Source organism: Chelonia mydas, chromosome 6 (genome assembly GCF_015237465.2).
Source record: "Chelonia mydas isolate rCheMyd1 chromosome 6, rCheMyd1.pri.v2, whole genome shotgun sequence".
In the NCBI taxonomy this organism is placed as follows: Eukaryota; Metazoa; Chordata; order Testudines; family Cheloniidae; genus Chelonia; species Chelonia mydas.
Window position 1 is genome coordinate 91,841,831 of NC_051246.2, and position 26,892 is coordinate 91,868,722.

At 42.3% G+C, this 26,892-nt stretch overlaps 1 protein-coding gene across 1 annotated transcript in view; it reads left to right on the forward strand.

Annotated features, from left to right (window-relative positions):
• Positions 1 to 7,020: 7,020 nt before the first annotated feature.
• Positions 7,021 to 26,892, forward strand: part of ESRRB (estrogen related receptor beta) — a 166,886-nt gene continuing 147,014 nt past the window's right edge. Inside the window, exon 1 of the mRNA XM_007064172.4 lies at positions 7,021 to 7,145. The gene's annotated coding sequence lies outside the window, so the exon portion shown is untranslated. The remainder of the gene's footprint in view (positions 7,146 to 26,892) is intronic.

The following is a 26,892-nucleotide window of genomic DNA, read 5'->3' on the forward strand; positions in this document are numbered from 1 at the left end:
AAACTGGCAAAGCTGGAATGTGTGTGTGTTTTGACGGGTGGACCTCAAGCACCAGGACTGGAAAAGCAGAGGGTGCTGCGGGGAAGGATTGAGAGACACTAGCAGAATTTGTGTAGAGAGATAGAAATCACTTAACCCACAACTGAAATGCAACCTCCTCTGGGGTGGTGCGTAGCAGCTGTTTAACAGTGCACAGCAGCCCTACACAAACATCTGGAAAAGGAAATACTGTATAGAGCTGAAAATGCAAGGGTGAATTTTGGGAAGGTAGAATTTAATTTCCTGAGATAACCTCGGTGTCTTGGCCTGATTCTAACACCCCAGTTGTTTGTAAAATGGGATCTTAAATACCAAAATAAAAATTAGATGGTTTGACTTGTCTCATCCATAAACTAGCAGCTCCAGCAGCGCAGTTCCTGACTCCATGCTGATACTAGGGTTCACTACTGCCTTATTGAATCATTAACACCACTCCTTGTTCCGGATATTCTTTGGAGGTCTCCCAGTATGGACTGGTCTTGACCCTGCTTGGTATAGGAGATCTGACAAAATGTTGGTTTGAGGAGCTCTGGGCGTGAGTGCTGTTTTTGCCATCTCGCTGGCCTTCAAGAACAGAAAAATGCTCACTGTATGACACATATAGGATTCTCCTTTTCTTTTATGAAACGCCCCGAGAGTGACACTTTCTTAATTTTGATTAGGAGAGCGCAGCTTTAGCTCTGGATCAGAGATACAGGAGAGGGCTCTGCCTTGGAGTAAGGGGAGAATGTTGAGAAGTTAGTGACTTTCCTAAGAGATTGGGCAAGGCAGGAAATTCTTGGCACTGCTTTAGAGATGAGCTTTGTGCCCTGTGGTCCCCCACAAGAGACTTGCTTTAGATTCTTTCCTTTCCTTTTTTTGAAACCCAGGCAATTCATGCTGGTGACTTATCTCCTTCCGTGGATTCATCTGATTATCGTTGATCAGGGAGCTTATTCTTTATGTGGATAAGGGCTGCGGAATTGGGCTCTTCCCAAGCAGACCTCAGAAAGCAGGCAAGTAATTTTGAGTTTCATTTATCTGTTGATTTTCAAGCTTTGTGAAGCTGGGGGACTCCTCCTGGAATTGTTTATTCCTTCATTAGCTAGAAATGGTGTTTGCAGCCAAGGAATGCCCTGCTTTAGGGCTCCCATAGAAGCGGGACTTTTGCTTTTGGATCTCTTAAAAATGACTGACTTGTTAGAGTTTGTAGAGTGTGCGGGGAGGATCATTTTATTTCAGTATAAAAGCCCAATGTGAATTTGGAAGCTTATTTTAATCTCTCTGGTGGGCTGAACCAAAACTCCAGATCAAACTTCATATATTCTGGAAGTTTGGATCTGGAGCCAAATGTAATGGCTGGGCCCATCGGTGACTGTTGTTTGTTGTTAGAGATGCTCTAAGGGAGTCTGTTCTCAAACAAACAAACCTAAGCAAGGGTACCACCATGTCCCTGGCTATTCAGCTCCTCCCTATTTCCTTTGGCACTAAAACTGGTTTAAATCTCTGTCTTCCTCCCCCTTTTCCTGCTATCAATGTTAGTATGGATATTATTACAATAGGTGTTTGCTATAAAACTAGCCGTGCTCTCTCTCCCTCCCCCTGCCCCCAAGGTTATTGAGAACATGAAACAGTATTGCTTGTCTCAAGCTGACCTTATACAAATCTCAAACATACCAGCAGGCTATTAAGTACCTAGTTAATGCTCTGTCTGCACAGGTGTGTACTTGTTGGTGCTATAAATAACAAATAAGTGCGGTAGGTGCTTCACAGAAGTACATAGATGTTATCATCATATATAGAAAACACATGAGGAAGATGCCTTCCCCAAGGAGCAAATCTAGGAAGTGGACATTTAAACAATCATATAAACTCACTAACTTTTGTAGGCAGAGTCAATGCTTCAGAATTAAGTGTTTAGGAGGGATATTTAAATATATTGCAGCGTGTGATTGTCCTGCTGCTAATAAGCTTTAGATAGAGCCTCATACATTTTATTTCTGTACAAATTCAGACACATTGAATTCTTTGAATACACTCCACTTAAGTACTAATATCTAACATGAGTACACTATACTGTGTGTACCTAACAGTGGATCACTAGTGTAATATTGGTGAACTCAACAGTAAATAAATTGATAAGAGTACGATCAGGCACAAATACTCTTAAAGTCAATGGCAAAACTGCGATTGGACAGCCACAGTTAAAAATATTTGAGAATTAATAAAAAATATTGAAACTAAAGAAGGAATAAAAGTCAAAACTGCATTGAGTCAGTGGTGTTATTTTCTCCAGTGGTACAAAGGACATTGCAAGGTGCAAGAATATCTCATGATTCTAGAGCTTGTTGGGAGAGTGCTGGACATGGAGTTTTATTCAGAGGACACCAAGAAAAGCCCTGTTGAGAATATAGATTACACAGAAAAATGCAAATTAATGTAATGTTAAGGTTACAGCATTAAAATTCTCCAAAGGTCAGGAAACACAATAGCTAGGCTTCCACTGGCATCAGCAACTCCACTGTCTTGTGCATCCTGTGTATGAGGAGTATATTTAAACAATCCAGTTAAACACAAAAACAGATCTGGAAAATACTCCATATAGGCAATGGACTCAAAATCATGTTGCTGTTGGAACCTCTACTTCTGCATTTCTGTCACGCTTAGTGGTGTTAACCAGGCAGCCTTGACATGGGTTTTTTTTATTTAATTTTCTTTATATTTCTTCATAATAATGCTAGTATTTAAATGGTCCCAATTTGAAGGCTCTGAAGTTCACACCCCACTAAGGCTTATAGGATGATATCCCACCTATGCTGCAGTTTTTGGCTGGTGAGAGTTCTCTTGTAGATTGTTAAAATGACAACTGAATCTTCCTAATGGGAAAGTTTTTTAAAAAACTATTTTTGCTGCATTCTACAATTTTTTTTTAAAAAGATTGTGGATAGAATATCCTAAAACTATGGAATATGATTTTTATTGATTTTTTTTGTTGTAGTTGTACATCCTTATGTTTTCTCTGACATTAAAACAGGTGCAGTTACATTGGGCTCTGCTAAAATCATGGCAGATATGCTTAGCATGCATAGAAGTTATTTTTTGGGTGCTTGCTTTTTTCCACACACTCAATTCAAAGGAAGATCCCAGCTGTCTGTCTCAGCCATCTTTCAAGCTTCATATATATTTGCTGTAGCCCTGTCTAAAGTATGATTACTTTTCTTTTTTAACATTGGAGGAAAAGTGTAGTATGTTTCATTCTTCCATAATAATTTACAAATGGCTGAAAGGGTTTTGCCCAATTGACCCTTGCTCCCTCCCAGCCACCCACCCACCACACTTACACTTTTCCTGCCCTCTCCCCCAGACCCCTCACCCTTGAGCAGAAGTCAATTACTGAAAATTTCATATACATAAATAATAGTTTGGGGGCATTTATGAGCCCGTGAAGCAGGAGTTTATAGTGGAAGCTGCTTTCAACTTTAACTACAGTAGGTACTAATGACAGGCACCTTTTAATAACAAATGCAACAGCAAATAACCAGTGAGAGAGACTGCTCAGATACAGTCCCTGTTTTCCAGATGCAATACTCTAGACTAGGTGTTTGAAGAAAAATATATTAAACTTTATCCACTCTACAAGTAGCTTGTTTTTAAATATATTTTGAGGTGATTTTTTTTTTTTTTTGCAGTCTTCTGGTCTCCTTTCTACAGTGTGTTGTGGTGGGTGTAAAGTCTTTGTAGGATTTCCTCTGCTATAGGGTTTCTACCCCTGTCTATCCATGTCTCTGTGAGACTGCCTGACACAAATCATTTACTGCTGGAATGAAGAGGAGCTTCCACATAGGAGTTGACTGGGTCAGGGCCATGAGAGTTCTGTGAAAAGAACCAGCTTCAGGCTCAGCAGAGTGTCTTTCCTGGACCTCTGACTTCTTTCTCCCAAAGTATAACAACTAAATTCATGTGCTCTAGTAAAAGAGGAGATGAAGATTCAAAGAATTCTGGGCTCTGTTCAAGGCTGTGCCACTGTGTTGCTGAGACAGTGTGGGCAAATCTCTTGGTATCTCTGTGCCTCGGACTCCCTCTCCCCAATACAATATAGGGATAATAATACTGGCCTACCTTGCATGGGCCTTAATTAAGTAATGTTTGTAAACAGTTTGGAGATAGGTGATATGGAAAGGCAAGGAACGAATTGGTTGCATTTTTATTTATTTGGTTCAGAATGTATACAACTAGACTTGTATTAAGGTCAAACGTTTCAAAAATGGCCACTGGATTTGGGTACCTTAATGTTTGGGAGCCTCTTTGATGCACCTTGGCGTGATTTTCAGAAGTACTCAGCACTAAAAATTCCAGCTGAAGTCTGTAATAGGGTGGCCTGCCCCCTTTAAGGATAGACTTGGGGCCAGTCAGCCTAGTTCAGTTAGTCCTGCCCTGTTATACCTGTGCAGGGTTGGACTTTAGAGGAAGACAGTCTGGAAGTGGGGGAAGCAGACCAGACACACTATCCTGCGGTGGGCAAGGAGCCTCGGTGGAGACAGGAGCCAATGAGAGACTGTAGCCTGTCTGAAACCCTGAGAGGGGAAAGTGTGTGCTAACCCGGGGGCGGTGAGAGTGAAAGCCAGAAACTTGGTCAGTGTTGGTACAGTTTGCAGCTGGGATTAGCCTGCAAAGAAGGAGGCTGGCAGCTGAGCCCAGCTGGGCTGAAGATTCAGTTGTTTTGCTGTTTTGTGTTGGACTTCAAGTGAAGGGAAGGAGTTGGACTCTGTTAGATGGATTGGCTGGAGGCCAGGTCACTCCTATGGCCAGAGAAGACTCTGGGGAAACTGAGGAAAGGCTGCTACAATACCACTTCCACCCATGATGGGGTGGGTTGGAGTGGCATCTCTGAGACAGTCAGTGGGAGCCAAGTACTCAACACCTCTCAAAATCTGACCCCAAGTCTCTCCCTTTAGGCATCCAAAATTAGAGCACATTCATGAAAATATGGTTGTGTTTTTGATGAAATTCAAGATTTGTTGTCCGTTCAGTTAGATATTGACTTGGTGTTCGTCTCAGCAAAAATCAAAGGGCCAAATTCAGCTGAAAGGCATGGGTGCATCTCCACTGAAGTCAATGGCACTATACTAGGGCTGAATCTGGCACACTGTTTATCATAATGCTAAGTATAGCACTTTTCATCTGTAGATACCAAAGTGCTTTACAATGGAGGTTAAGCATCATTATCGCTGCCTTATGGATGGGAAAACTGAAGCACAGAGCTCAACTAGCTCAAAATCATACAAGGCACAGCTAGGAACAGAACCCATGTGTCCTGCACCCAGTCCACTGCTTCGTCCATTAGACCATGCTGCAAGAATTAGAATATTAGGGAAATGACATGACATATAATTCTTATTTCATGAAAAACAAGTCCTGCCCTCTTTACTCAGGGAAAAGGCCCATTGACTCCAAAGAATGCATTGCCTGTGTCGGCACTGAAGGATTTGGCCTTAAAGTAGGGAAACTGCTTTCAGTTATTTACATGAATAATCACCTGGTGTAACCTGAAACCTGGGCCATGCTGGTGTGTCTCCTAGGCTTATTTTGGGAAATCTCCCACCACTGCACTAGCACTGGTGCAACTTTATGGAAATAGTAGCAGTAGTGTAGGTGGGACACTAATTTTTGAACATCATCTTACCTAACCCTGCTCAGAGGAAATCTAGATGACATGGTGGTAAAAGTTTTTGATGAGTGCTGGTACCTTGTTTTCACCACCGGAGCTGAACTGGTCCTCGTTACCACACTGCGTGAGACCCCCCCAAATGTCTAATGTTGAGAAGATCATTATTCCCTCAGCTTTTCCTTCTGCCCTCTGTATCCTTCAATACCCAGCTGCAGTTGCCACCCATCAGGCCATACCTTTGAGTCCAATTTGTATGGAGAGCTACATATCCCCCATGGAGGTCACTACTGATGTTAAACATCTGGGAGTCAGAGAAGGCTTGGAGAATAGTGCTAACAGCCACTTTCTACAGAAGCTTGAGACTTCAACTGATCTGCTGCTGAGACTGATTTGGGAGCAAATAGAAGAAATCAGAAGTGTGAGAGGGAAAAGCCCTGTAAAGTCCCATCTAGACCATCCCCACACTTACCAATGGGGGCCAGGCAGGATTGCTTGCTACAGTCCATCCGTAAGGGCTTTATCCAGTCATGCATACGTGTCCCAAAGAACGGGGCTCACCCCATTCCGTGAAAGACAATTCCATAGCTACAAACATAATCACTGGGAGGTTTTTCCAAATATTCAAGGATTTGATCAAACCCCAAACTCCTATACAAATCCCCCAAAGTTTAGTAACTTGTTACTCTGAGCTAACATTAGCCAACAGGGAATTCCTTGGTCTGGGGGTTCCTTTAAAAGTGGGAATTTTGTCAATATCCTGATGTTAGTTGTCAGGGAGTGTCCTGATCAAATGGTTCATGGAGAACAGTAACTTCATTCTCAAGCCCTGAACTCTTTGCAGAGTCCCTCAGGAAGCTGTCTAACCTTGCAGTTACTAACCCAGGTGTCAGCCCCAGTTTATTCTGTAGCAGGAATGCAAAGTTTCATGGAAAGAGTTTGGAATAAAACACAGTTCAGAACTGTACTCAGCTCACACTTTTTCTTGTCTTTTCTTTTTTAACTTCAAGGTGTAAAGGAGTCAAATCCAAGCCAGCATCTGTACTTTTCCTTTTCCTTCTTCTTTTGATACAGTGAATTTTGTTCACTTGCTTACATACCCAAAGTTGCTGTAATGCTGCTGTGGGGAAGTGGTGACTGTGGGGGACTCCTCTCTGGGTGCAGTGCAGAGGTGAAAGTCCAGCTTTTGCTGCTTTCCTTAAGACCTATAGTGTGTGTGGTGGTGTTTCTTTTTTTTTTTTTTTTTTTTTTGTCAGCTGCCTGTTATATCAATCACAGAGCTGGGATCTATTTATAGGTTGGGACTCGGAGTACTGTGTCCTAGTCACAAAGAGGCAGAGACGCAGAGGGGACTGTCGGCTGGTGCAGGCAGAACCAAAAGATATTTAATCCGCAATTAGAAACACCTGAGGGCAAGGGAAATTCTGTTCCAGCCCAGAGCTTCTCTCTCAACCTGCAGCATGTAAGTACTTAACTTCTACCTTTTATTGTGTTTTGGATCCAAATGTCTCCATGTACTAATCCTTTTATCTGGGCTTAAAATTATGGCAGCATCTCAATGTGATTTAAATTTTTTTTTTCTGTTTTCACACTGTCAAAGGAAGGTCAGAGTGATCCACAAGCAGGCAAGATGATTTCAGAATTTCATGTAAATCAGTCAGTTTCACTATTTGGATGTTGGGTTTTTTTCTTCTTAAAACAAATGAAAGTTTGAGCAGAGTGGGATTTGTTTTGGGAATGGAAATAGTCAGCTTTGCTGGTGTTCTGAAAAGGCCACTGTATAATGTAACTCTGCTTTAAGGGCTTACCAAGGACAGGTGATATTTCCCCACCGCTTCTATAAAATACACATACTTGGAAACTTCAGCAACCAATTACTAAAAGAAAAAAACAACCATTCTCCCAACCACCCCCCAAAACCCCTAGTTTTGGCTCACACCTTCTCTAGCACACACACGAAAATGAAATTTTGTTTCACCAAAGGCGTTTGGCATTGAGCAGCTGACGTTTGTCTAATTTTAAAGGTCCCCAAACAACTTAATTTCGCAATAGAGGGGTGCAAGACTTTGAGAAGTCAGCATAGTGACAATCAAAGGAGGACTCCATTGTGTGAGGTATTTGCTTTAAGGTATCTAAAATGCAAAATAAAACTCATACAATTGGTGTGTATTTTGGTGTGGTTTTTGTTAAAGAAAAAAGTAGGAGAAGCTCTAATTACAAAGGTTTAAAAATGAATCTGAAACTAGTTTTTATTCATTATGTAAACATTTTTTTGGGTCAAAAAACGGAAATAAATGAAATCGTTTGTCTTGTTTCTTATTTTGGGCTCAAAGACTTGGGATTTTTGACTGTTTACTTTCAATATTTTTTTTAAAGGATAGAACAATCTTTATTACAAACGTATGTGGCTTCTTTGAAATTTCTTGCGTTTATAATGTGTCATGGGGGAAAAAAATCAAGATTACAATTTTTATTTTTGTTTTTCCTGTGTGGTACATTTTTGGTTATATACATTGTTCCCAAAGTACACTCTGGCAACTTTTTTTAGGACAGATATTTTAACATTTTGAAAGCAACAAAGAGAACACAAAATGGTTTGGTTTGAAATAATTTGGACTGAACAAACTTCTAATGAAAATATGAACAGAACAACGGGAGAGCTGCCTTTTGATTCAAGTATCAAGTACTAAGAAATAAATGAAGATTGGTGTGGTGGGATTGAGTGAGGGAAGGTGACAAACAGGCCAGATCTCGCCTTATAAATATACATCATATAGAACTGTGGCTTTTTATTCAATGCAAATTTTACCATTCCCGAAGTCTTTGACTTGCGAGTGTATTTTTGTTTTCTTTTGGAACTTATTCCAAATTGTTACTTGTAAAGATTTAAACCGTCCATGTAATGACTGAAGCTAACGAACTGGAATTGTAGAGGCACAGCTTGCAGGACAACATTGATAAACATGTTGATTTTCGTTTAAAATAATTGCAACTCAAAGCTTCCTCCAAAAAGCAAATCAAATAGAATTCTCAGCTTGACAATGCTCAGTATAGAAAGCTTAATTCTGACTGGTAAGATTTTTTTCACTTTCTGTTGCTCTTTAATTTATTTTTTTTAATGTTTGTTTGGCACAGTATTACATTTATTGTTTCTCTGTTTATTTCCCTTTATAGTTGAATTATTCAAATGAGAGCAGGTTATTCTAAAATGTATTGAAGAAATCAAAATTGTTGTTTTAGTTAAATAAAGAAGGTACTGTACAACTAGTTTTAGATCCTCTTAAAAATTTAAAATGAAAAAAGCAACCTCTTTCTCCACCATGCACGCAGCAAAAATCCAACATGCCTACATTCAGACATGACTGCAAATATCCATGATTAAACACTTCTGCAGAGATCCCAACATTCCTGAGCAAGTATTCCCAATAAACCCGCTATCTCTTTAGTCTTAAGGATTTTTGGAATATTTCTTGGCTGCGTCCATGAAACTGCTAGACTTTACTCCCTTTTTCGCTACAGTGGATCTTTTCTTGTATAATCTGCAGATTCTTTGTTTTGTTCTTGCATTTGGAAAAATTATCAAGTGCCTGCTGCTGTATAGCTTGTAGATCAATAGATTATGGGACATCTTTCTCTTTTATCTCTATGCATGGTTAGATAAATGATTGGAAAAAACTTTGATGCATTGTGTGGAAGAATGCAGCCTGTTATCATTTAGTTTCTGCTTCACTAACAATTAATGTTATGTGGACTAAGTACCCATTAACCTCATCTCCTCCAAACTGATTCCTTAAATGTAATTTGTCATGGGCCTGTTTGTGATTTTTGAGGAATGAAAAATCTTGTTCATTACACCCTTCTCTGTTCATTTGACTGCAAAGTAATTGACACATACATACTCTTTTTTGTTGTTGTGAAAAAATACTTCCTGGGAATTTTGAATAAACCTGTGCTAAACTGACTGTACAGGTGTCTGAAATGCAGCATACCAGGTGTATACCTGTAAATCTCTGCAAATTGGGAATAAACACCTGGGGGGAAACACTGTCCTTACTAAAACAATTCTACGCTGTTAGGGTCCTTCCTAATAACCCCCTGCCCAAAAGTCAGCAGCCAGTTAATAATTATTATGGAGCTATCTTTCTCTCCTTTTCTCTCTTCACCTGTACATCTGTCCAGCTATTTCTGATCCCTCTATTTTTACATTTCATTATGCTCATGTTTGCTCTCTCACTCGCTCTTTTTCTTTCCTGAAAACACATTTCTATCTGGCACAGAAAATAAACTCAGATTGCGGGTAGTTATGTTAATCTAATTCAATCCTCTGTGGGTTAGGAGTGAAATTCTAATAGTGGAGCTGTTGAGGGCTTTTTTGTTAATGGCTTGGGGATTACATTGAGTTAAAGGCTCATTTCCTAATCAAACAGAGAGGGAGAGAGTGACTCCGAATATTTATGAGTCTCCCAGCGCGAGTTAAACATTGAACTCCAAAGCAGGATTTCAGTGCCACAGAAAGAGTTAAAACCCTTAGGGCTGCTATGGAAAAAAAAAATGAAATCAGTTAAGCCATCAGCATTTTCAACTGCTGTACAACTTCAGTTCTGTAAGAAAAAATAATCATCTCACAAAGCTAAAATGGAAACTGTAGCGAGCTATTTAAAACAAAGTCAAGTGATGCTTCAGAACAGCTCTCCTGTAGATAGGCAAGATATATGGAGTGCATGCAGAGGCCTAATAGAAACTCCAAATAAATTCTCCACTAACGTATAGTTGGGTGGAGGGCCACATGTTTATGAGAAGAGGAAACTTTTATCTGTTTCTAGAAGACTCGATTTAATGTTTTAATGGATTAGTTTTGGTCCCGTTTGTCTCATCGAGAACCCTTTTTGTTTTTTAAAAATGTGGATTGGTAAGCTCCTAAATTGTGCTGCCTCTGCAGACAGATTTGTTAGTGTGCCATATATGACTCTTCAGGTTAGCAGGAGTCTTGGGTCGAATAGTATAGTTAAGAAATCAGAATCGCGGCCACAGGGACAAATAAATGTTTTGGTGATGGGTTCAGTACAAATGCTTAGATAGAGCCTCGTCCCTCTGAAGACAATAGGTGTTCTGATTGACTTCAGTGGTTAGGACCCAACCCTATTTTGCTAAGTGTTGGTGTGTTGGAAAATAGGACAGAAGGGCACTGGCCTAGGTTGGGTGTGAAAACCAAACCTGCAAAGACTGAAGTGTAAGAAATGAGCTGGTGCTGTGAAAGTCTCTCTGCTCCCTTCTGCAGGGGTCTTTTAGTGTAGCAGGTGTGCTTCCTGGCTCTGACTATCAAATCACTTCCTCTCCCTGTGCCTCAGTTTCCCTAGCTGTAAAATAGGAATAATGATGCTGATCCATAATCTGAGATAGGTAGACGAAAAACTTTATCTAAACGTTCATCCTATGAAAAGCAGATCGATATTGAGCTGCGTTCAGCCATGGTATAACTCTGTTGACCTCAGTGGCATTGTGCATGAGGTCTGAATTTGTCCTATTGTTTTTTGTTAAGATGAACCTCCAGCTTTATTAATCCAAGAGGTAAATATTTACTAAGGTAAAGCCCGTGTCAGTATTTACCGTAAGTAACAATAAATCTTGAAGTTCATCCAAACGCTGCATTGATACATGTATTGTTTTATATATAATATATGTTCTGAATATATATATAACAATCATTCTCTTTGCCTTCTCCTGTGCCCTCCATAGTAGTGGCACCCAGGGCAGATCTACTGCAAAGTATTCCCTTCACAGCTTTGAGGCTGATTTCTGTGGCCAAACTGCACCCGGTAAAGTCTTAAATTTTCTTCTGTTCTCCCCATCACAGAACCCTTGCTTCTTGGCTGGTGCAGGAAGAGCTTCCCCTCCTGTTTCAATCTCTTTTAATCCCTGCCTGGCAGTTTCTGTAAATGCAGGGGTTTACCATGGTGTCCTTTAACCAAAAATTTCCCTTCCTTTCTCCCTCCACTGCTGTACAGCACACTGTGGATGGCTTTCTGCCCTCCACCCCAGAGGTGGATGCATTTCAGTGAAGCTGTGTATGTGTACATTTTGTGAAGAATTTAGGAATATGTATTGCCTTTCATCCTGAAGTGCTTCACAAAATACATACACAGCTCAACTGAAACCTTTACAGAACACGCAGTGGCAGGGTATGTATGCCATATGTTACAGACTATTTTAAGAAAAATTATTGGGACTGGTTTTTATCTCTCCGCCTGTAAAGCCAAGTACTGTGTTGCCATGAATCCAACTGTACAGGATTAAGAGGAAGCCATAACAATTGGAAAATGTCACAGTTGAACAGTTTGAAATCTCAAGACCTAGACGAAAGCACTGAGTGTCCCGCTGGGAATTTCCCCTTTCAGTGGGATACCACTCCTGTTTGGTTAAACATCATCCTCTGGATGCGGAACAGAAGATGCCTAACCAGGGTCTAAGTCTCACATGTATCAGAGGGAAGTTTAATTGGCTCTTTATTTTCATTCATTAGGGGAGCCACTGCCATTTCCCTTCCCTTTACCATTTGCCCAGCAGTTGTGAGTTACAGCCCAGGTGTTTCACTGAGGAGTCATGTGATGCTCACAAAGCCAGGAGAGTGATGTTCATGGTGAGAAGAATTTCACCAGCATTAGGGCCTGGACAGATTACCTAGCTCAGCAAGCCAGCCTCCCCTTTTTGTTTGATCGCAATCCTCATTTCCTGCTTTGTCAACAAAAACCCTCAGTCCTCTCCTTCTCCAGATATGAATCCACTTGACTCTTGAACTCCTTTATACTCTAGTTGCATTTCTGTGTAGCTTTATGTTGCACTTTTGCTCCCCTTCTTGGGGATTAGATTCGTACCCAAGTTTCCTTCCAATTTCTCCCTTGTTGGAGTGTGCTCCTATAGTCCAATGCCCTTAACCATTGGACTATAGGAGTTCTGATCACACCTCTAATACTGTCTCCCTGTACTGCCTGTGTTGAGTCCTTTCACTTCTGAGCTTTAGTTTGCCCATCTATAACATGGGATTAATACTCTTCTGCCTCCCAGGAAGGCTGTAAGGATGAACAAGGGCTTTGGAGGTGTAAAGCCCCATAGAAATGCTCAGCATTGTTATTATACTCTGAGTTTTCCAGTGCGTTTTGCCTATTGTAACCATTATCCCGTTTTGTGCCATGCAGAACACATCCTTTTTCCTCTCTGCCTGACCTTTTTTCCCTTCCCACCTCCTCCCTTTCCACCTGGCAGTAAACCTCAATTTTGGATCTTTCTTTTTGAAGTGGCCCTGGTGCTGTGGCTCGTTGTAATGCTCACCTACCCCAGCTGTTGCTCCTGATGTCTACTTTTATGAAGTGTCAGCAGGAACTTTGGGAGTGTATTCATCCCTCCTGATGTCAGAGCAGCAATCAGGCATAGGAGGGCTCTGAAACTGGTTTCTCTGAAGAGGTTAAATGATGGCAAATAAGGGCTCAGGCATCTCCTAAGGAATAAGGACTGTCTGAGAGAATTGATTACTTTGGCTTATTGATCCTTCAGGAAGTAGTTGGCACTGAAGTGACAGTGCTGTTCTTATCACTTTAGGGGATTCTGTACCAAAACCATCCTTCTGTTTGCTGAGGTCAGTGTGGAGAAAGTGCTACTCCTCTACTGGCTCTCCCTAGATATGCCATCCTGGGCAGCCACATGCTTTGCTTCTTGTCTCTCTTTTTGTGAAGAAGCTCACAGGTGAAATGCGAGTGCTTATAAAGTGAGGGGCGGAGAGCAGGGCATAGCAAATGGATGGGCTGTGAAAGCATCTCTCCCACAGATTTGCTGAAGCATCTCAGTCCTAGCTTGCACACAGCACTGCTGGTGTGCCCCCGTTTTGACTTGCAGCCACCCCAGATACTCCTCCACCCAACTGACTTTCATTTGCAGCCTAACACAAGAGCTGGATTCTTGTCTTCAGAGTTGAACGGCCAGCACACTGATCATTGCGCCCCTTTCTCCTCTGTTCCCTCTCCCGTGCATGTACATGCGCTGTCAACTTGTACCCCCTTTATTTCCGAATGTTCTCCTAGGGTTATAAAGAAACTCACTCAGGTCTCACACAACTGCCTATAGCTAGATTGGAAGGTTGTATGTGCTATTTGCAAAGACCCTGACTCTTGCAGAATCCTCTGCAAAAACCAGAGAGTGCTTTAATCCAAAGTAAAGTGTTTTTGTACGCTGTCATACCAGCTGCTCACTATACACTTTTTAAAAAAATCAATGTAGTTGCCCTATATATTATGTCTCTGTATTTCGCTGTACAGTGTTGCCAGATCTTCGATGTTATTGCAATACTGGATGTTTTACTTAAAACCTCAGCTCCTGGAGACTAGTGATTATGGGAAAATCTCTGTTTTTGTTTTTAAAAAAAAGTTGCTAGCATCATTGTTGCAGAGAAAAGCTTGAAAACATGTTGCCCTCTGATTTTTGGGCCTTTAAGGTTCAAAACAAAACAACCCAACATCTATTTAAAAAAATCTCTTGCCAATCTTGTGACTTTTTGGGGGGGAGGCAGTGGCTCATGATATTTGAATGTTTGGAACTGGCAGTACTGCGTTTCCTAGAGCACACAGTACTGCACCATGGTTATAACATGTTAAGAAATGAATGAAAAACGCTGCTCAATCCCATGTTGTGTTCTGCCCCTGCTCATTCCTTTGTATTTGTAAAGATTCCCACCTTGTGGCTGAGGCCATTGGTACAAGCCACAACGATTGATGTCGTCCTGTTTTTATTTATTCATTTATATCAGGATCAGGGTCCTATTGCCCTGGGGACTGCACAAAGCCATAATAAAAGATGGAGTGGAGGGTCTTACATTCTGATTTTAAGAGGAGACACAACCAGAGGGTACAATAAACAAAGTGAAGGAACAAGAGAAGGTGGATGAGGGGAACAGTGAAAGGAAGACATGGTTATGTAGAATCACCTAGTTATTTTATTTCTAGTTCCTTTAGCACCTCTGCTCTTTCTGCTAAACAAAGTGCTTTCCATGTTCTCTGTGTCCTTGTCCTGAACTCTTACATGTGCCAACCCTGTTTTCCTATGCTACAGTGCTGCCTTTCCCCTTATTAACATCTCTGGGAGAGTAGTACATTGGTCATCACTTCGTATGCTAATAGCTGAATTACATGCATGTGTGATGTGCTGTTACACAGAGTTGCAACACATTAATCCTAGGGCAAAGCCTTATCTTTGTACTGGACTTTTTTTTTTAAATACTGGTATAGTTCAAGCAGTGTACCTGCATCAGTGAACTCTTAGTATAGATGTGCTGCAGCGGTATAAACAGTACAAGGCCCCAGAGTGGGAATGGGCTGATGGTTATGCACAGACTGAGTTTAAGCTGAGTATACTTGTTCTTTCTCTGTCTTCCCCTTCTCCCCCTCCCAACAGCGTGGGCTGAATCTACATTGGCTGTTGCGAAGGTGTCTGGAGGGCACATGTATCCTGGGGCCCCATGTTAACCATTTATAGGAATGGCTCAGAAGCATGAAGGTGGTATGTTACAGCATTTTCTGCTATCTGTACCCATGTACAGTTTACATGGCAGCCATGGGCTTCAGTCAATGAAAAATGTCCCACTTCCATATTGCACAGGCCCACAGGAGGTTTGAAATTGAGGATTCAGTCACTTGATGGGTTTTCATCTTGTGGTCAAGGTGTATCGCTTTGTTGAATCATGCATCAGTGGAGTAATGTTGAATTAGCTGTGAACTACACCGTGTCAGCCAAGTGAACACCCTATCCCTGAGAGGATCTTTATTCCCTGTAGCTTCAAGCATTACCTTCTGTTGCATGTTTCCTGCATGCAGGTGAGGGAGGGTGAAGCATAAAGATGTTCCTTTTAGCTGTAGCCCAGCCCAAGGCTCCTTTCAACATGGAGGGGAAGCGGGGTTCAGGGAGGGCAGATGAGCACAAGAGGTTCCACCCTTAAGAAAGGGAGCCTAAGCAGGAGAGAATTTGAAGGCCATGAACATTCACAGAATAAGTGTTCACAGGAAGCAACCTTTCCTCCCACACCGTTAGCATTTAGTGACTGTCTGTGTTGTAGATAGTAGCTCAGGGTCATGTGGTTTCCTCTTCCCCAGTGTAGCCAGCTGCCTTATTGCTATTAGCCTGTGTAAACTCAGAAGCTGAGCTCCTGCTCTTTTGCTGCTTACCATACATATTCTGTAAAACAGGAGTGTCTTGGGGCAGCTGAAAAAATTTACCTTCACAGCCAAGGATTCAGCTGTGTGGTAAGAAGGTACCACTTCTAGACTCCTCTTGGGGGCTGGAGTAGGATGGGGACGGGATGCCTGTTCTGTTCCCTCTGGGGGATGGGGAAGACTGGTGGTGCTTCTGTGGCTTTGAGGGGCAGCCAGGGTAGCGAGAGCATCTTTGTGTATGTGAAGGTCCCTCTCCTCTCCCTTCTAGGGCAGGGCAGTCGGGATTGTGTTTTCCATGCTGTTCCCAGCCCCTGAAAGTGTCACTCCTCTAAAACAACATTGCTGAGGCTACAGCGTGGATCAGGTATCAGTGAGCCAACTTTCAAGTGGTCCGTCTGGGAGGGCCATCACAGACCTGCTGCTCTGCGTAGCAGGGTATGGGGAGTTTTCCCAAATACTTGAGCACCTAATTCTGCTCCAGCCCTTGTCTTTCTTTGCTCTTATCCCCTGCTGAGTATGTGCATCAATAGCCCAACCTCAGGCACTGACCGAGCTCTTCATCTTCAAATTGCTTTACAGACAGTAAGGGCTGAATGGTGGTAAGTGTCAACAGAATAGTGTACCCCCTCTGACTGCCTGGGACACCAGGGGAACTTCACTGGGTCTTCACTCTGTGTTGTTTTGTAGAAGGGGCTAGAAACCAGCTGTCCTCCCTGATTGATGCTGCATATTTCTGCTTGGGAGTTAATGCTGCTTTCCCAAGGGTTGCTTACTGCATAGCTCATTGGCCAATGGCAGCATGGCTTCTGAAGGAGGAGCTGGGTAGGACTAGAGTTGCCCAAGGTAAGAGAAGGGTTAGGTGAGGGCTACTCCAATCTCCCAGGCTTTTCTGTTTGGGTTACGAAGCTCAGGCCTCCGGTTCTGTTCTGGACCTTGACTACTGAGACAAGCCACAAATCCAGCTATAAGCACTGTGAGGCCAGGCTTTAAAATGGGCCTATTAGAAGTGCATGCTTAAAACACACAAGTTTCTCCAGTGACGCACTGTGGATGCATAGTTGTTCACTTCTCATACATGTGCAATTGCAAGCACGAATGCTGTTTTTGTCTGTGCAAACAGATGCCCTTATGAATTTTACAGGTATAGTTTTAAAGGCCTTTTTGAAAACTGGGCCCTGTAAAGCACTGAAATAACTATGGAAAATAAATACATTTAATTTTATTGTCACAAAGTCTAATGCTAAAAACTAAAAATTCCAACAAGTAGATGAGGCCCCTGTAAAAAGGTAACCCCTTCACAATGCTCTCTATGCAAAATGCAGTGGTAATTAGGAAGAGTTTAGTGTCTTGGTGCTTAGTGCTGTGTGCTCTGTAGGTAGCTTAAGAGCACATTGTGGGAATAAGGCACCTCCTGAATTACTACTTTAACATGGTCTTCCTCAAAAGATCATGGGGTGAGAAAAGGAGATTGGATGGGTCCAGAGTCTGAACTCTCCATTGATGCCTAGGCTGGGCGGCAGTCAGGAACAGCTAATTTCATTAGAAAAGAAAAATAACACTTTCAGAATGATTTGACTCCTCCTCCCCCCTTGGTGGTCCTTGATTGATTGTTACACTTACCTTGTATCTTGTTTCAAATTTAGATTGCAAGTTCTGTAGGGCAGGGACATTCTCTCCCCTTGTGTGTCTGTACAGTGCTTAGCACATCTGGGCCCTGATCCTGACTGGAATAAAAAGCTGAATCTCTAATGGTGTGTGATCTCCTGTTTGGAGTCCTCAAAGACCTGACACACTCCTGGCAGGTCAGGAGTGGTAGGGGGCCACACTACTATTTATACTCCATGCCAAGCCACAAACAGCACTGTCTCCCTTTTTCTGAGCCCAGCTGAAATGTCAGGTAAATATGAATAACTGCTGATTTGCTGTTGTACAAACACACATTTTTTAAAAGAGAAGATGTTCTGCAGGCATCTCTTAAAATGCAGCCAAGTGGGAGTTTGTGCTGCTGCTTTCCTGCTCATTTGGGAGCCCCTGCATCTCTGTCAAAAGCACGTTTCTGAGAAGAGAAGCCAAGCTGCCAATTTGTCAGTAGGACCTTATTTCTGGAATGCAGCGGTATTTCACCAGTGGAGGAGCTGTCCTGGAAACTTACAACACAAGGTCAGCTTCCTTCTTGTCTTGCTTGTATCTGTAGTGTTGTACCAATACTGTATAACCTGCCCTCAAATAGCAAAGTTGAGGCACGAGCAGGTGGCACTAGACTGGATGATAACCTACCCCCTTAAAACATCTGACTACCTTGACAAGGTGTCGTTGAAGCTATTGATTGTAGGAGCAGTGAGTAAAAGATAAAGCTGTGATAAAGCTGACTTTAGTCTTATAACTAAAAGGAAAAAAAATTCTTTTTTTTTTTTTATTTTATTTTTTAGTGGTAAAGTCTCATTGACCACTGGTACATGTTCTGAAAAGTTTGAGTAAACAGAGCAGATCTTTTTAAAATATTTAATATATTTTGCAGAGTTTCACCAGCCCAATGACATCACAAAACTCAAAACATGGATGAATTTTACTGACCAGTCTGTGTTTTTTTTTGTTTTGTTTTTTTAAATCCATGTGCTGCACAGCATTTAGCACTGTGATATCCAAGTGCTTTAGAAATGCTGATAGATTAGACAGATATTCTCATTGGCATAAACAGGCAATTTTCCAGGGCAGAGAGAGTGAAATATTTAAGAAATTGCCATTCTATGAAAACTAGCTGATGGAAAAATAAAGAGATGATGGATAATATATTCTCCAACAGCCCTTGTTGTAGGTGAATCCTTTAACTGACTGAAGCAAAGATACTGTGTGGCTTGTACACATCGCACTCTTTCAGATGACTGCTTTCTACAACAATTTCAAAGTGGCAAAATGAATATAAAGTCATAGGGTTTGTTTTCTCCGCCCCCCCAGGCCAGAAGGGGCCACCGTGGTACTCTAGGCTGGCCTCCGGCATCACACAGGCCATAGAATTCATCCAGTAATTCCTGTATAACTTCTGGTTGTGCTAGAGCATATCTTCTAAAAAGACATTTCATTTTGATTTGAAGACTACATGGGTATGCCTACACTTTGAGCTGAGGGTGTGATTCCCAGCTCGAGGTGGCATACTCATGCTACCTCTCATTGAGCTGGCGTGCTGGGTCTTGGATGGTACGTACTCAGGGCAGCTAGCATGTCCCGCCACTTGTGCTGTCATGGCTATATACTATTTTTAGCACGCTAGTGTAATGAGAGCTAGCTTGGTGATGTCTCCTTAAGCCAGGAATCACACCCCCAGATCAAAGTGCAGATATACCTCAAATGATGGAAATTCTAGCATGTCCGTAGGGAAATTGTGCCAGTGGTTAATTACCCTCCCTATAAAATTTGCACCTTAGTTCTCGTCTCAGATTTGTCTAGTTTCAGCTACAAGTTATAGGGTCTTGTGCCTTCTTCTGTTAAAGTGCCCTCTACTATCAGCAATCTTTCCCCCATGTAGGTACTTATAGGCTATGATCAAATCACCTCTTAAACTGCTCTTTGATTAAGCTCAATTGATTAGCTTCTTAAATCTCTCACTGAATGGTGTTGGTTTCCAGCTAGTGTTGGTGTGGTAAATGCCACTCATTCCGTTTAATCCAATAATCTAGTGACCCCTCCATCTCTTTTATCTAAACTGTGTCTTCAGTTACTTGTACAAAAGAAGAAAAATGTTTTAAAAAAGGGAAATATCCCAAATAAGACCTTGTTTAAGAAACCAATTGAGGTGACTAACTGGCAACAGTGCAGTGGCAAATCACATACTTTATAAAAGCCAAGGTCTTAAAAGCAAGGAAGTAAAGAGATAAGGACATTATACATTTTGCGCTGCCTATATAAATAACATATGCACATTATTCACACCAAGTAAAAAGAAATGCATATTAAACTACAACAGAACAACCTAACTCTGACCCTGAAAATGTGATTCTTTCATCAGTAAACTCAAAACATAAATCCTACACAAAGCCCTTCTGGAAAAAGAAACACAAACATTACAGGCCAGATTGCGGCTTTAAGCATTGCCCTGGATATAGGGGCAGTGCATAGCTGGGTGGCCTCAGGAAGAGCCCTGGGGAATAATTGTGACTCACAACTACTGGTTTCAGAGTAACAGCCGTGTTAGTCTGTATTCGCAAAAAGAAAAGGAGTACTTGTGGCACCTTAGAGACTAACCAATTTATTTGAGCATAAGCTTTCGTGAGCTACAGCTCACTTCCGATGAAGTGAGCTGTAGCTCACGAAAGCTTATGCTCAGATAAATTGGTTAGTCTCTAAGGTGCCACAAGTACTCCTTTTCTTTTTTCACAACTACTGTGCTTCCCTCCTTCTCCCAGTGAGGGAGAATTGGGAGGTAAGTTACTTGGCTCCATCTCACAGTGCAGCTTGCTTGCTTTCTTCTCCTGTGCCTGGTCAACTCTTGCAGCACACCTGTGTATGTATGGAAAGTTCAGCAGAGGGTGGGGGGCAGGGGAAAGAGCTCCACTTCCTCCTCATCCACTTGCTCACAAGAAATGGATTTTTGGCCATTCAGCTTCTGCTTGTACCCTCCACCTTGCATACTAGCTGTGATGCAAGCTACTGTCCTGTTGCCATGCAGAGGCAGTATATATGGGTGGGTGGGGGAGATTACTCCCCTTAGTAGTGCATTAGGGCCAGTCAAAAACCAACTGTGTGTGTGTGTGTGTGTGTGCATCCATTAATGACATCTATTGATCAGTCTCCAATGCAGGTGCACTTACATTCATAATTTTATCATAAGTTGACACTTATTCCTCTTTTTTATTAAATTACAGTTCATTAAAAAAACAATTGTAAATATTCTACTAAAAAAAAAATCTGTCAGCTGATAAACACATTTAACTGATGTTTCCCATTTAACCACATCCTTTAAAACAAAGTACTTAGATCCTGAAATGAAAATAGCCAGAATAATACATGTAAATGACCTGCATGCGTCAGACATATGGCTGTTGTGATGGAATAGGTCTTTCTTTGAATAACACGGTTCTGTTTATGATGTGTGCTGTGTAATACTTATGGGAGCTGATTTTCAGCTGGTATATGTCAGTGTAGCCATGCCAAATTACAGCAATTTAGGATCTGGCCCTTTATTTCCTTGCTTTTAAGTGCTTGGGTTTTGTACACGATATCGATAACTACATTGGTGTCAACTGTAACTGTTTAATGGTTTTTTCTTTCTTTTGGAATATACATATGTGTAGGGGAAACATTCTGATAACCGATGTATAGGTGGAAAGCAGTAAAGGTCTAATGGTAGGCAATAATAGTGAGCAGCAAATAGGATCTGAGTTGGCACAGTGGCATGGCACCCAAAAAATGTGAGAGAGAATTTTAGTCTTTCAATGGGATTTGTTTGTGCACACAGAAACAGCACCTCATGGAGCCAGTGCGGTAGAATACTCCCTCTCCGTACAGCTCTGATAAGACTGCCAGTCTATGTACTGCAGTGGCAGAAAGATAGAGGAATCTTGGAGGGTAGTTAAAGAACAAAAATTGTAAGAGAGCTGGAGGGATTGCTCTATGAGGGAAAGATCAAAAGCATTAAATATGTAGAGTTTGGCTAAATGATGACTAAGGGGGAAATGTGAAAACTACCTATAGCGGTTTGAAGGATATAAATGCTGGAGCTGAGCAAACAGTGGGGGGAAACAGTCTGTGAATTTGAAAGGGATTTTCAGTTCAACTGTGTTTGCGACCCTTTTATGATCATGTTCTGCCAAGATTTTCACACTCAAGCTTTACTGAATGAATTCTCACAAAAGAGATTCAAGCATTTGAGCTAAAAAATATGTGCAAAAGTAAACTTTTAAATGTAGATTCAGTTTTAAAGTTTGCATTGTGTTTAGTTACATAAGTCACCTAACTGGGTCTAGGTTAGTTTCATGAGTCACATGGTGAAAGAAACAGAGCACAAATTACTGCTCTGATAGTTAAATATACAATTTGAAAATTGTGCTCTTGGTTAGTTGCATATGTGTTGTGGTACTGGTTTTGTTGCTGGGTTGAATATCTTATGTAACTGACCAACACAGCGTGAGTTGCAAATATTTGCAGTCAAATTTTCACAAACCACCCAAAACCAAGAATGACTGAAGAAATTCACTAATACTTTAGCATAACAAATAAAGAGGTGGTGATAGTCTGTTCTGTTGCTGACAGGCTGTTTTTTAATGAGTGTGATTTGTATGTTACTCTGTTACTTTTATAGACTTTTTTTTATTTTTAACCACTGTCAAAGTGACTAGAACCTAGAGCAAGCGCTTTCTATGTATAATGATATTGCTATAGATGGTCTATGAGATGGGTGTGTGTGTGTGTGTGTGTGAAATAAATGGAACAACTTCACAATCTGTTCATGGACAATTCACAAAACAACATAGGAGAAATTATTTGTCACATTATTCTTTTAGCTTTAACAACAGAACAGTTGTTTATGGTCCAAAAAGCTATAATTTACAGAATTGGGATAAACTTTAAGAGAAGGAAAATTCAGGCTGAATACTAGGAAAAATTTCTTACTAGTGGTGAAGTAATATCCAGGTAGAAGCTCCATTGTCCATTTAAAATTAAATTAATTTGTTGTCCATTTAAAATTAAATTGGACAGCAAAACGTTGGAAAACTAGTTATAGGGCCCAGGGCTATACTGGATAAGTGTCGGATGGACTATATGATCTGATAGGTTGTTTCCATCTCTAACTTCAGTGACTCTATGAATTAATAAGTATTTGTATAGAAGTTAGAGATGGGAAAGGCTTGTCTGGACATTAAGTGTGTTTCCCAGTTAATACGGGATTGATGTGTGCTGTCCAGTGAGTGATAGAAATACGCACTGAGCCATATAGATGCACATTTCAAGAAAATGCATCTTTGGAGCTGACTGTGTGTGTGTGTGTCGGGGGAGGGGGCATGCAAATACTGTACACAGAAACTATGGGCTTTGACCTATGCAAACACACACCAAATTATAGCCTCCCATAAACAAATTAGCATGCTTAAAAGGTGAAAAGTGCTATAAAATTGTCTCTGTTGTTTATAGTGTGAGTAGAGGATGCCTACATTGCAGAGGAGCTCACATTCCTCTCTCTCCCTCTCGAAATGGACGTGTGCTCCGTCCATTTCACCATTGTTCCTGCCAGCCCGGTCCCAGCAGGGGTTCCCTAATTAGCAATCTCTTCATTTCCAATCAAAGCACAAAGCGGCCCCAAAAGCCTCTCTTTATGAGGGAGCTGAGCAGCGGCTGGGGACGTGGAGTGGGATAATTGCCTTCGCCACTGGCAGCGGTAAGCAGCCTGGCTAATTCATTATTGTAATAACTTTGCTTGTCCTTGGGGAGGGGGGGTTAGGGTGGAGAGGAGTGAGCCTATTGTGAGCAGTGCTAGCTGAGGACAGGGGGAAAGGGAAGTCCAGCCAGGGTTCAGGTAGGATGGAAACAATTGGCTGGGAAGAGGAGACTATACCAGATGGGGTTTCTGTCCTCCAGCTCCTTAAGCAATCTCAGGAATTCGTTAATTTGTGGCATGATGGCCAGTACTCACTAAGATACAGTGTTAACAGAACACCTATACTCTGTCCTTTGTAACATTCACAGAGACCACCACCCTAAAAAGTACACAGTGTGAGCAGGATCAGGATGCTGTGGAACCCAGTTATGATGGGAGAAAGGGTGAGGGAATGCCTCTGAGATCTGATAGAAACCTCAGATGTTTGAGACAGAACTAGAATGGCTGACCTGCCCGCCACCAGCAGTCTATGACACTAACCTAATCATGAGACTAAGTTTCTTCTCGTGTCAGGAAATCCTCCACCATGCTTCTCTAATGGACACTGGCTTGATATGCGTTACACACAGTGTTGTGGTAGGGTTTTTTTATAGTTTTTTCTAAAGTGTCTTTCACCATAATGTCTGTGATGCCTCCTGAGGCCCACAACTTTGTCTTCAGTGGAGCTGTGCCAATTTACAGTAGATACTGAGGGTCTGGCTCAGTGTGCAAAAAGCAAGCTTCAGGCACATGAAGAACTCCAGGAGGTCTAAAGCCAGCCTCATGCTGCAGGAGGCACTGTAGGCAATGGTGTAGGAGTGGTGGCTGTGGGGAGCTGCCTTCTGTTGCATGAAGGACTTTTCCTCACGTGCAGCACTACACAGTCAGTTGGGGTTGGGTTTTTGACTTCCTAATGAAGCCTTAATTAGTAGCCCCTACTGTAAACAGGACACTGGGGTTGATGGGCCAGTGGCTTGAGCAGGTATGGCAAATCCTGTCTTCCCCCTAGGCCCTCTGATCCTTCCCGTTTACTCTTCCTCTTCAGTGTAGGTGGGGTGGCCCCTCTGTGACAATGCCCAGCAATTGTGTTAGTAGCAAGGAATACACAATCTTTATTGCTTTTATGATTCCTCTTCCTACTTTCTCCCAGCTATTGTTGTTTATAGTACAGCAGTGCCTAGGGGCCCCAGTGCGGGATTGGGGCCCCATTGTTCTGGGCAATGTACAAATAGACAGCCCCTGCCACAAAGCGTACAATCTAAGTACCCAAACTATTGATTTGGGGAAAGGTGTCCCCTGGGTAGATTGGCCAAAGGTGCTGGCAAGTAAATGAATCGACATTTGGCCAATCCACCTAATAAACAGATTTTCCTGCATCAATAGTCAGCCTAGTCCTGCACGAGTTGCTAAGTACGTTTCTGGTGGGATCAGTTGGATGGGATCTGGTAGCTTACACCATCTCTAACTTCTCTGTTTTAGTATGTACAATTAGCCTCTTTGAAGCTGCTTTGCCTGCAGTTCCCTCTGTTAAAACCAAAGCAATGTCCTCTCGATGAGCCTGGCTGCTCTCAAGTAAAGAGCAAAGCCCCTCTACCCTGTATTGGGACAGGGTGGAGAGGATGCTTGTGGCTGAGAAGAAAATATCTGCCTTTTGATTCCTGTGACCAGTGCTCTTGTCTTGCCAGCCTTGTGCTGGGTGGGTGCTACCTAACGTAGTATAGATGACCTTGTTCAGGGAGTGGGAGGTTCTGAAGGTCTTGTGGGCATTTACAATGGGCTGAGAGTGCTGTGCCATCTCCAGACTTCCCAGTACTGCTTGCTCAGTACCATTCAACCTGCAACTCCTATCCATCTAAGGGATTGTTACAGCTACTCGTTTCCTATCCCCTCACACTTGAGCTGTCAGGACTAAAGTGTGGACCCAAAAAGAAGGATGCATTCCTAAAGAGCAGAAGCAGTGATGGGAAAATTGCACCGCTCTCACTACTTAAATTATTCATGAACCACAGGAAGCTGAAGATAGATTAACAGCACGTGTTGATGAGACAAGTCAATGTGGGTCCCAGATGAGCTAGAAATGAGAAGTGTCTCCATTCCTGATTCTCCAGGACCTTCCTGCTTTCTGTTGCGTCCTATCCCTTCTTTAACTGAGGTTTCATAGTGGTAGCTGTGTTAGTCGGTATCAGCAAAAACAACGAGGAGTACTTGTGGCACCTTAAATTTGTTAGTCTCTAAGGTGCCACAAGTACTCCTCGTTGCTTTAACTGAGGTTGACTCTCTCAATCAGCCAGATCTTTGAAAGTATATGTGGTGACACAGATGAGTGTGATAAGCATTCTCTTGTTGTTCGAGCAAACAAGTGGGAGTCAGGGGCTCCTGGGTTCTGTTCTGCCACTGACTGTGTCTGACCTTGGACAAGTCAATTCCTTCTTTGTGCCTTTTTTTCTTTGTAAAATGGGGATAATCTTGACCCACCTCCCAGGAGGATTGAGGCTCAGTGGCCGTGAAGCTCTTCGGGATCCTTTGGAAGACGAGTTAGAGGCAATGTGAGATGCAGGAAGACATTCTGGACAGAGCCCAGTGGTGCAGCCTGACTGGATGCCAGGATGTAGGAAAAACTGGCTGAAAAGTGATGAACAGAACCTGTTTGGGGTCTCAAACTTCTTCCCCCCCGCCCCCCCCCCCGCCACTTTAGTCTTCAAGCCGAAACTGTTGCATTGAAACAATCACTTGTGAAGAGGCTGGAAATCATGGCAATGGGCAGGAGAGGGAATATTAATGATCCAATTTCCAGGTGGGTTCCACTCCAAGGCCTCGCCAGGCGATGTGCATTTTTAATCATAACAAACCAGAATGAGAGGGAGTCATTTACAGTGAGGCAGTCCTGTGTCTGAAGCTGCAGAGTGTGATGTCATCTCACACCTCTGCCTGCTGCATAAAGGAGACTGTGCTCACAGGGGCTGCTGTACAGGATCTGAGATGGAGCACTTTCCAACAGGAACATGACCGCTCCACACCGGGGCAGACCTATGATAGAAATGACACTACAATCCAAACTGGACCATATGTCTAATAGAAACTGGATCTCTAATGGGAAAGGATCCCTGGGAAGAACCTTGGAAGAACCTTGAACCAGACTGAACCTCTGGGCAGAACCAGAGGGTCCCTTGAATTACAGGGGAACCCCAGATAGAGTGGCCAGGGCTGAAAATTGGACCTGGTCTGAAATGTGCAGAACCATGAACCAGAACAAGCCCTCCCTCAACAACTAGACAGTACCAAGAATCATAAGTCCTCCCTCAACAATGAATGAAACAGAATCCAGAGTGAACCAGCCCCCAAATTCCATGTCTTTCAGGAGCCCTTTCTTCATAGAATCCTAGAATATCAGGGTTGGAAGGGACCTCCAGAAGGTCATCTAGTCCAACCCCCTGCTCAAAGCAGGACCAATCCCCAACTAAATCATCCCAGCCAGGGCTTTGTCAAGCCTGACCTTAAAAATCTCAAAGGAAGGAGATTCCACCACCTCCCTAGGTAATGCATTCTAGTGCTTCACCACCCTCCTAGTGAAAGTTTTTTCCTAATATCCAACCTAAACCACCCCCACTGCAACTTGAGACCATTACTCCTTGTTCTGTCATCTGCTACCACTGAGAAACAGTCTAGAT